The 10,623-nt window shown below is 41.4% G+C and overlaps 1 non-coding gene across 1 annotated transcript; it reads left to right on the top strand.

Moving 5' to 3' along the window:
• The first annotated feature begins 2,004 nt into the window (after positions 1–2,004).
• On the top strand, positions 2,005–2,076 carry Trnah-gug (transfer RNA histidin (anticodon GUG)). Its single transcript has one exon. It is a non-coding gene; the product is annotated as a tRNA-His (tRNA).
• The last annotated feature ends 8,547 nt before the right edge of the window (positions 2,077–10,623 follow it).

Genomic DNA, 10,623 nt, shown 5'->3' with positions numbered 1-10,623 from the left:
ATTGTTAGACTTAAGTGTTATTTCTAAATATTCCTTAATAATATAAACATGTTTAGATTATGAGAATGTTGTGTTTAAGTGATGTTTCGGCTGTGAGGCAACAGCTCATTTCATGTGTGTAGACCCTAAACGCGTAGAACACACATATCCTTAATAATATAAACATGTTTAGATTATGAGAATGTTGTGTTTAAGTGATCTTTAGGCTGTGAGGCAACAGCTCATTTCATGTGTGTAGACCCTAAACGTGTAGAACACACATATCCTTAATAATATAAACATTTTTAGATTATGAGAATGTTGTGTTTAAGTGATGTTTAGGCTGTGAGGCAACAGCTCATTTCATGTGTGTAAACCCTTAACGTGTAGAAAACACATATCCTTAATAATATAAACATGTTTAGATTATGAGAATGTTGTGTTAAAGTGACGTTTCGGCTGTGAGGCAACAGCTCATTTCATGTGTGTAGACCCTAAACGCGTAGAACACACCTATCCTTAATAATATAAACATGTTTAGATTATGAGAATGTTGTGTTTAAGTGATGTTTAGGCTTTGAGGCAACAGCTCATTTCATGTGTGTAGACCCTTAACGTGTAGAACACACATATCCTTAATAATATAAACATATTTAGATTATGAGAATGTTGTGTTTAAGTGATCTTTAGGCTGTGAGGCAACAGCTCATTTCATGTGTGTAGACCCTTAACGTGTAGAACACACATATCCTTAATAATATAAACATGTTTAGATTATGAGAATGTTGTGTTAAAGTGACGTTTCGGCTGTGAGGCAACAGCTCATTTCATGTGTGTAGACCCTTAACGTGGAGAACACACCAAATGTGCATTCCGTCAAGGCCTTTAAAAACATTCCTCAACATGTCAGTTCCAAAAATTAACATTCCAACACATGTTTTTACAGTGTTCTGTCACACATAATTCTTTCCAATTCGGTCATTATTATTATACAATTATTACTAGAAACTAATATCTCTTACGAGTGTGGATATTTAAAGTGATTTCAGACTGTCCCCTTCATTTTAAAGAGTAAATGCCGGAGATAAACCGCAATAACAGAATGGTACCTTATAGTCATTTTTATATCTGAGAAATGTCTCTAAAATAATGGAAATTAATCAACTGTCTTCAGTCGTTTTAGACAAAATGATACACATTCTTAACGTCTTGGAAAATTCGTATTAAAAAGTGAAACCAAAAGATTGAAATAATTGCAAAGTTATATAATTTCCATTTTACAATTGCTTTAGATGGTTTCCTGTTTCTAAACGGGGCACGGATGGCCCAGTTGTCTCAGTCGAGGCGATATGCTTTTCAGAAGCGCGTCCCTTAATTAGAAAGCTATAATTGTGGATTCGAATCATGTCATGTATTATGTTTCTAGTTTTGTCTTCACCATATCCATGCTAGTTTCATGTGGGTTTCACCGAAGAGGTAAATGTCTAAGACCTGCATCATTTCAGGTTTTCCTCCCACATTACCCCGAGATATAACTAGAATATTATTCAAGGCAACTCACTCTTTAATACTGATGGCGTATTGACAAGGTTGATAGCACACCATTACGTCAAAGGTTACATACTTATGTTAGTATTTAATGCAGATCACAGTGATAGATGGTTGTAGACCAGCCTTTACGACCAATGCATCCCATGTACACAACGTGCGATATGATTTAGTTCCTCTTTAATTTCAGTCGGCCAAAGTCCTGTTAGAATGTGAATAGGCCGGACTGAGAGGTCACAACACTGAACAACGGTGAATATGTTATTCATATTTCTTTATTAATGTTTTGTTATCGTAAAACGAACTATGTATTTAGCACAATTTTCTTATGATTATGAAAATAGATTCGTCACTTTTAATTATATGGTCACAAGACCAGAAGTACTTTTGTTCGGGATAAGACACATCCATCACGTTTGCTACAACTTACCAGCGCACGACAGTTTGCCCGGCACCGCACTCGCGCTCGTAGGCGTAATCGTGATCGTCTAGTGGTTAGGACTTTGCGCTGTGGCCGCAAAAACCCCGGTTCGAATCCGGGTCACGGCATGTTGCCCTAGCTTTTGCAGGATGTATTTCCGAGCCAGGAAGCTTTCCAGTGGCCAACCAACCAGTTGCGCAACTTTTGGCTGAGTTTCATGCGTCTGAGTTGAACACAAATTCAGTGGGAAATGAAGACATTGTCTGTAACCATCCAGGTACGACGATAGTTATAGAGAGGCACCTACTTTTAGAATGCCTTATGTCCATTGTGTAGCTAACGTAGCTATCTGAGGCGTTACACTCCTGATTGCTTCCATCAAAAGTAGGCATATTTTCCTTGTCCATCTTCTGTGGCAAATAACTCTCTGATGTATTTGCTACCTTCGTGTCGTGAATACTGTGACTGTAAGTTACTCCTATCATCATGTACATTTGTAGTGTAATAAGTAGATGACGGAGACTCTCTGCTCATTGACCGAGGTAACTGAAATATGTACACGTGACACCTGGCCAGCGACAACACCCGCGAATAACATGTGCAAGCAGGAGTCAGAGTCACTTTACACAAGCATCGGTAAAGAGTACATCGTTCGGTTTGCTATCGTCATATTTGAATGACTGAGAGCATTGGATGTTTATAAACAGAGTATTTGAATTATTATTCAATCGTTGTGTAGTATCATTATATTCTCCCTATTCCATTGAGGGAGGTATTTCAAACATACGAGACATGTACGTTCTGCAAAAAAAGAAACGCACAGGTAGTATGTAGTTCATCGAACCTGACTACACAAAAAATCCGGTATATAAATTGAATATAAGTTATTGGAAAATGTTGGTGGCCTGATATTCGACATACGGTGTGTCAAAACGCAGCCATTGTCGATTTGCAATGTCTTAAACGACATTGTTTTCACACTTGTTCAAAAATGTCATTGAGGAAAACAGTAAAGCAAAATGCACGCGCAAGTTATGGCAATAATTTGTCATTCAATTGTCAACATTTTTTAAGTTCGAAAATGCCGAGACTCAGCGCTGCTGATCGATACATCACCGTAGGACGTATCCAAAGAGGGGAATCGCGGTCTTCTGTTGCACGCCACTTCAACGTCCACCACAGCACCATTTGCCGCCTTTGTGACCGATACACACAGTTCAATTCCACTGCAGACCGTCCGATAACCGGCCGACCAAGAGTTACCAACCCTGCACAGGATCGCTACATTCAACTGTTCCACGTACGTCATCGCAATGCCACAGCTACGGAGGCTGCAGGGCATCCCTGGTTAGAGGAGGATATCGGACCAGACTGTCAGGAACAATCTTCGCGACTATCGAGCTCCAAAATTTCATATTTATATTGATATGATATTAAATTAAATATACGACTTCTAGAGGTGATCGGGTGTAGGAAGTGTAAATTATTATTATTATTATTATTATTATTATTATTATTAACATAACTAACACTGCCGTATTTCGTACAAGAAATGTCACTTAAACGCAAAGTGCTTAGCGGACTAGTTGAATTCCTTTAGCAATGGTACACGCGGTACGTCCGGGTAAGAATAGGTCCCAAGGAACTTACATATATGCTTGTCTAGACCAGACGGATGTCATGTCGTCCAAGGTTTATTTCATGTCATTATACCCCGGCGACGTGGGACATGGCCAACAACATAAATCCCTGCTTTTTCTGATCCAGACTGTATTTTCATGCCTCTGTTGTTTGTTCTTTTAAGCAGGTCACAGCAATATTCAAGCCATATCGCGTCAGCCTGTAAATCCAGTGAGTGAGTGAGTTGGGTTTAGCGCCTCTTGTAACAGTACACACTTTGGTGAAACCAACGAGCACGGGTATGGTGCTTACAAACCTAGAAACATAATCGGGGCGAACCGGATCCGAAACCGCTATCAAAGGTTTCTGGCGTGCCAAGGGACGCAACTCTGCATAGCGAATTGCGGCGTATTGCGTCAACCTTGCACCCTCATAATCTCATGAACATGTTGTAGGTTCTGTTTTCAGAAAACGAATGAAATACTCCTGCCACGAGGACGCGAAAGCAAATTACATGACATACATCACAGGTGACATCCTCTTTATACGGACAAACAGCCATATGGATCTAATGTTTGTGTTGTATTGTCGATAACTGGTCGTAGAAGCCGTATCTTGATGAAGCGGTCGTAAAAGAGCTTTCTGACGAACTAATGAAATGATAATTGTTTGCCGAGTTAGCCAGGGTGTCAGTAACACCCGGTGAGGTGAGGTGAGGTGAGGTGAGGTGAGGTGAGGTGAGGTGAGGTGAAGTACATACATGTGTGTACTACAGGTAGTCATGAGTATTGCTGGTTTTATAGTGCTAGTCGCAATTTAACTCGGATACCCAATTCAGACACATATGCTGAACCCGAACCCGGTCCTTGTTTATAACCTTAGTGCCGAACGCCAGGCAGGGTAACAACAAGTTACATGTTTTAACCTATTTTGGCACGACGCGGAGAGGAGATCGAACCACCTCCACTACCCAGCCAGACGCTCTATCCACTCAACCAGAAACGCGGTACTGTGCGAGAAGCTTCACAGGAACAATGCGACAAAGGGTAACTGACCTATCACCAAGGTACTACAATGTTTGGAGTAAGTGAGTGAACGTTGATGAATGACACAGTCATTGCTGTTTGACATTGTCCTTTTATGTTAAGTAACGACGTTAGTGTTGCTAAACGATTTATGGTAGGTGGTATTAAAGCGATAAGATTACAACTGTTCGTGCTCCAGCTTTGCGCTATCGTGAAGTGCATCACCGCCAATACTTAACCTCGAAGGTACTGTGTGCGACTGTGGCCCATCAGACATTTTTGTTATGAAATAACTGGTCCCTTATTAAAGTTGTGAAAACTTAAACTCTCATTTGTCATGCATGAATATACTTCATTTTCTTACTGTTGTAGATCCCCATATAGAGAATCACGTGACCATACATTTATTTCGAGCACTGTAAAGAAAACATGAACGTCCCTTCCATTCGCGGTACGCTCGGCTCTCATTGGGTCGGTGGGGTAGCCTTGTGGTTTAAGGCTTCGCTCGCCACGCCGTAGACCAGGGTTTGATGCCCCACATGGGTACAATGTGTGAAGCCCATTTCTGGTGTCCCCCACCGTGATATTGCTGGAATATTGATAAAAGCGGCGTAAAACCATACTCACTCACTCACTCGGCCCTCAAGGTGCGGAGTTAAAACCATAGTGTTGAGGTTCGCTTCACGTATTATGTTTTTTTTTCTCTAAAATACACGTGATTTCGGCACAGTTGTGTGTACTGGCATATAATGATTGAGCTGCCATCGTCAGATTCCGTAAAGCAGCTACTAGCGAGGACTATAATTTGTGACAGTTCTGACTGTAACAACATCTTGATCACGGCCAGAATTGTCACAACACCCCTGTTATCGTTAAAACTGTCACAACTTCTCGGTCATAGGTTTATACGCCGATGATTACAAGTAAGGGTAAACACTGTCAAGACAGACAGAATGGCAGTCCTAGCATCGGTCTGACGCCCAGAATCCGTCCCAAGAACATCGGACCATTCACGTCAACAGATAGTCAGCATAAACATCAAACGTTGCCATGTCCGCAATGTATTTATTATTCAAAAGCGTTTCGGTTCATAATCACAAGTCTGTTTAAAAGAAATGATTATTATTCATTGCAACTTTCAAGTAAAAAAGAAAGCAATACAAAATGCACAACAATTCATTACAACACAAACTGACGTGATGGTATGATTCACACATTACCATAAAACACCGAAATACATGAAAACACCGAAATACATGAAAACTCCGAAATACAGTAGGTTTTACAAGAGCGTGTCGGGAGCCTGTACATGTTACGGTGGCAAACGGGAAACAACAGGGTTATAATTGACAACACTTTTTAGGACAAATATATGACATCATTTTCATTCTTAAAAGGGGTTATACAACATAATATCAATTCAATATGATAAGATTACATGTGTACCAACAAGTACAATTGGCAATTTCTTTCGCTAATAACAGCACAGATTTGTGTACAATGTTAGTTCTAATTCCGACTACAATGAGTGAGTGAGTGAGTCTGGTTTAACGCCGATTTGTACAGTATGTCAGTTATATCACGGCGTGTCATTTGGAAGTTGGAAGCATGGTAATGATGTTGACAAAACATGCCTCATAATCGGAGCGAAACCCACGACCAGCGGATCCTGTCAACACAGGATTACATGTGACTCCCTCACTTAATGCCTCCACTGGTGTGTGGAACTTAGGCTATTTACAATGGTACAGACTTACTGATGGACATTGTACAAGAAATAGCACACCATGTGTACATACGAGTATAACCACACAAACACATAATGCTATAGCGAAGCAGCATTCATACATGATCTCAAAATTACAGCGGTTACACAACAGGTTTTCAATAGAGGCACTTCAAATTTGTAAAATAAGTTGGTAAAATTACCTTACATGTACCCGCTGGCCGTTACTTAATGTCCTGGGCCATGAAGTAGGTATCCTTGTGCTGAGGTCCAAGTTCTTCTACATTCTGTTTTACAGCAGAAACGTGCACACACGTGCGAACATCGGTGTTAAACTTTATTAGCAACAATGTTTGCTCTTGTAACAATATGCATTCTCATCGACAATCACAGCATGTAAGTGTATTGATTGTAACAATTGGTAGCATGTAAGTCAACTACTTGAAAAGCAGTTGGTAGGATCTAAGTCCACTAATTGTAGAGCAGTTGGTAGCATGTAAGCCCACTAATTGTAAAGCAGTTGGTAGCATGTAAGTCAACTGTTTGTAACGCAATTGGTGCGTACCCTGTCAATGATGTAGGTCTGTTGCTTGTTCTACCAACTGGTTCCAACCACAGTGCGTACCCTGTCAATGATGTAGGTATGTTGATTGTTCTAACAACTGGTTCCAACCACAGTGCGTACCCTGTCAATAATGTAGGTCTGTTGATTGTTCTACCAACTGGTTCCACCCACAATGCGTACCCTGTCAATGATGTCGGTCAGTTGATTGTTCTAACAACTGGTTCCAACCACAGTGCGTACCCTGTCAATAATGTAGGTCTGTTGATTGTTCTACCAACTGGTTCCAACCACAGTGCGTACCCTGTCAATGATGTAGGTATGTTGATTGTTCTAACAACTGGTTCCAACCACAGTGAGTACCCTGTCAATGATGTAGGTCTGTTGCTTGTTCTACCAACTGGTTCCACCCACAATGCGTACCCTGTCAATAATGTAGGTCTGTTGCTTGTTCTACCAACTGGTTCCACCCACAATGCGTACCCTGTCAATGATGTAGGTCTGTTGCTTGTTCTAACAACTGGTTCAACGCACAATGCGTACCCTGTCAATGATGTACGTCTGTTGCTTGTTCTACCAACTGGTTCCAACCACAATGCGTACCCTGTCAATGATGTACGTCTGTTGCTTGTTCTAACAACTGGTTCCACCCACAATGCGTACCCTGTCAATAATGTACGTCTGTTGCTTGTTCTAACAACTGGTTCCAACCACAGTGCGTACCCTGTCAATGATGTAGGTCTGTTGCTTGTTCTAACAACTGGTTCCAACCACAGTGCGTACCCTGTCAATGATGTAGGTCTGTTGCTTGTTCTACCAACTGGTTCCAACCACAGTGCGTACCCTGTCAATGATGTAGGTCTGTTGCTTGTTCTAACAACTGGTTCCAACCACAGTGCGTACCCTGTCAATGATGTACGTCTGTTGCTTGTTCTAACAACTGGTTCCAACCACAGTGCGTACCCTGTCAATGATGTACGTCTGTTGCTTGTTATACCAACTGGTTCCAACCACAGTGCGTACCCTGTCAATGATGTACGTCTGTTGCTTGTTCTACCAACTGGTTCCAACCACAGTGCGTACCCTGTCAATGATGTACGTCTGTTGCTTGTTCTACCAACTGGTTCCACCCACAATGCGTACCCTGTCAATAATGTACGTCTGTTGCTTGTTCTAACAACTGGTTCCAACCACAGTGCGTACCCTGTCAATGATGTAGGTCTGTTGCTTGTTCTAACAACTGGTTCCAACCACAGTGCGTACCCTGTCAATGATGTCGGTCTGTTGATTGTTCTACCAACTGGTTCCACCCACAATGCGTACCCTGTCAATAATGTACGTCTGTTGCTTGTTCTAACAACTGGTTCCAACCACAGTGCGTACCCTGTCAATGATGTAGGTCTGTTGCTTGTTCTAACAACTGGTTCCAACCACAATGCGTACCCTGTTGCAGCGATGGGAGTTGTTTGATTGTATGAACAACTGGTTCCACCCTGGGTGCATACCCTGTGTTGTGGAAGTGAGTCAGTTGACTGAACTACATAGGATGTATATCTGGTGTGATTGCGTAATAAGCTGGAAAGCTAATTGTAAAGTTTATCATCCAAAACTGGCTCCCACAGGAGATATCTACACTGTAGATATCGCTGCAATGAAATTACATCACAATGCTTTGCAGACCATTGTGACGTCACCGGTTACCATGACGTCACAATCAAATGACATCACTAATGGCAACTGAAGCTGTCAGCAGTACTTTTTACACTGAAAACACTGCTAATTACTGTCTGCAAATTGAAAAAGTTGGAAGAATGATGTTAGATGATAAAAAAAATCTCACCCTCGTGTCTTTTGATATCAATTATATCAACACTCGTTGATAAAAGTGGCAAAAATCCTCGGCAAGCCTCGGAATTTTGCCACTTTTATCAACTCGTGTTGATATATTTGATATGAAAAGACACTCGGGTGAGATTCTCTATTTAATCTATACTTGAATCACAACACATGGAAGTTGTAATAACATGTGATGGGGTTCCGTACTCTAGTGGTAGAGCTTCTGACCGGAGAGCGAAAGGTCCGGGGTTCGACCCCCGGCGGCGTCATACCAAAAGACGTTAAAAGATGGTACTTGTTTCCCTGCCTTGCCATCGGCATTAAGGGGCTAAAACACGGACTGGTGGACTCGGTGTCAGTACACTGTTCACTGAGTAGAGCATCATGTTAAACTACGACATCCCAGTGGGCTAGCACTATGAAATCGGCATTAGTCTAGACTAGTACAGCCAACAACACACGTGCATGCACGTCGTTCTATAAGTGCACTAATCCTGAACGCGACGTTAAACCCAATTTCACCTGACTTCACCTCTAATAACATGTTATGATTTGCCACCACGACTTACGATTACTATATGAGTATCCGTCTAGGAAATCTACCGTGCACAAACTGGAACCTTACTTCACCATGACCTTTGTCTTGCACTTGCTCTTGGATGTGTTAAGTTTAATACTTAATTATATGAACTTACTTGTTTCAATAACGCTAATAAGAGATACATACACTACACGCCTATCAGTCATGCCTGCAGGTTATCAATTCAATTTGAATATTTTGCCTCTCAAAGGAAATGTCGCTGCGATGAATTGCATCACAATGCTTTGCTGATCACTGTGACATCATCGGTTGCCATGACGTAACAACCTAATCACATCACTAATCATTCTCCCCCGAAGCTGGATAGCTGTACGCTTTACACTCAAGACACTGGTTACTACTGTTTACAATCTGAAGAATTTAGAAAAATAATTTTACAAAATAAATAAATCTTTTTGACGTTGCTCTTGATATCAAATATATCTAAAGTCATTGATAAAGGTCTAAAACTACTCGGCTAGACTCTGAGTTGTTTAACGTTTAGCGACTCGTGATGATATATTTGATATCAGAAGACACTCATGTGAGATTCTCACACATAATTTAAGAGGCAGTGAATCTAAGAGGCAGTGAACATTCCTCATTGACATCACTGTTATGTGGGGACCGCCTCCGCGGTCTAGTGGTAGAGCGTCCGCCTGGAGAGCGGAAGATCCGGGGTTCGATCCCCGGCCGCGTCTTACCAAAAGACGTTAAAAGATGGTACTTGTTGTTACCCTGTCTGGCGCTCGGCATTAAGGGGCCAAAACAAGGACTGGTCGGCTCGGAGTCAGTATACTGTGTCTGAGTGGGGTATTCATGTTAAACTGCGGCATGGTATCTCAGTGAGCTAGCACTATAAATTGGCATCAATCCGGACTAGTACAAGCAGCCACACACACACACGTACATGCACGTCGCTATATAAGTGTAATAATCTTGGACGCGACGTTAAACCCCATTTCACCTCACCTCACCTCACTGTTATGTGGAAATATACCGTCATTCGCAATACTTGATTTCCACATGTATACACAGACATATCTCGTTAAAGGGAACGCGGTAATATCGATATATAGTCAAAGACAATTTAATACTGTAGTCCTTGCATATCCTTTTCTGTCCTGTTGTCTGATATCATCTCCCTCCTTTTTTCTCGAACTACGAATAACTCGATATATAGAGGTTATCACGCGAGTGTGTTTGGGGATGGTAAATATTCTGCATTAGGAATAAACATTGTATTTAGCGAGCCTTGGCGAGCTAAATACATAGTGTTTATTCCTAATACAGGATATTTACCATCCCTAAACACACAAGCGTGAT

The sequence above is a fragment of the Haliotis cracherodii genome, unplaced genomic scaffold (genome assembly GCF_022045235.1).
Source record: "Haliotis cracherodii isolate W230 unplaced genomic scaffold, xgHalCrac1.p SCAF_11, whole genome shotgun sequence".
Classification (NCBI taxonomy): Eukaryota; Metazoa; Mollusca; class Gastropoda; order Lepetellida; family Haliotidae; genus Haliotis; species Haliotis cracherodii.
This window is presented reverse-complemented; position numbering and strand designations above follow the sequence as displayed.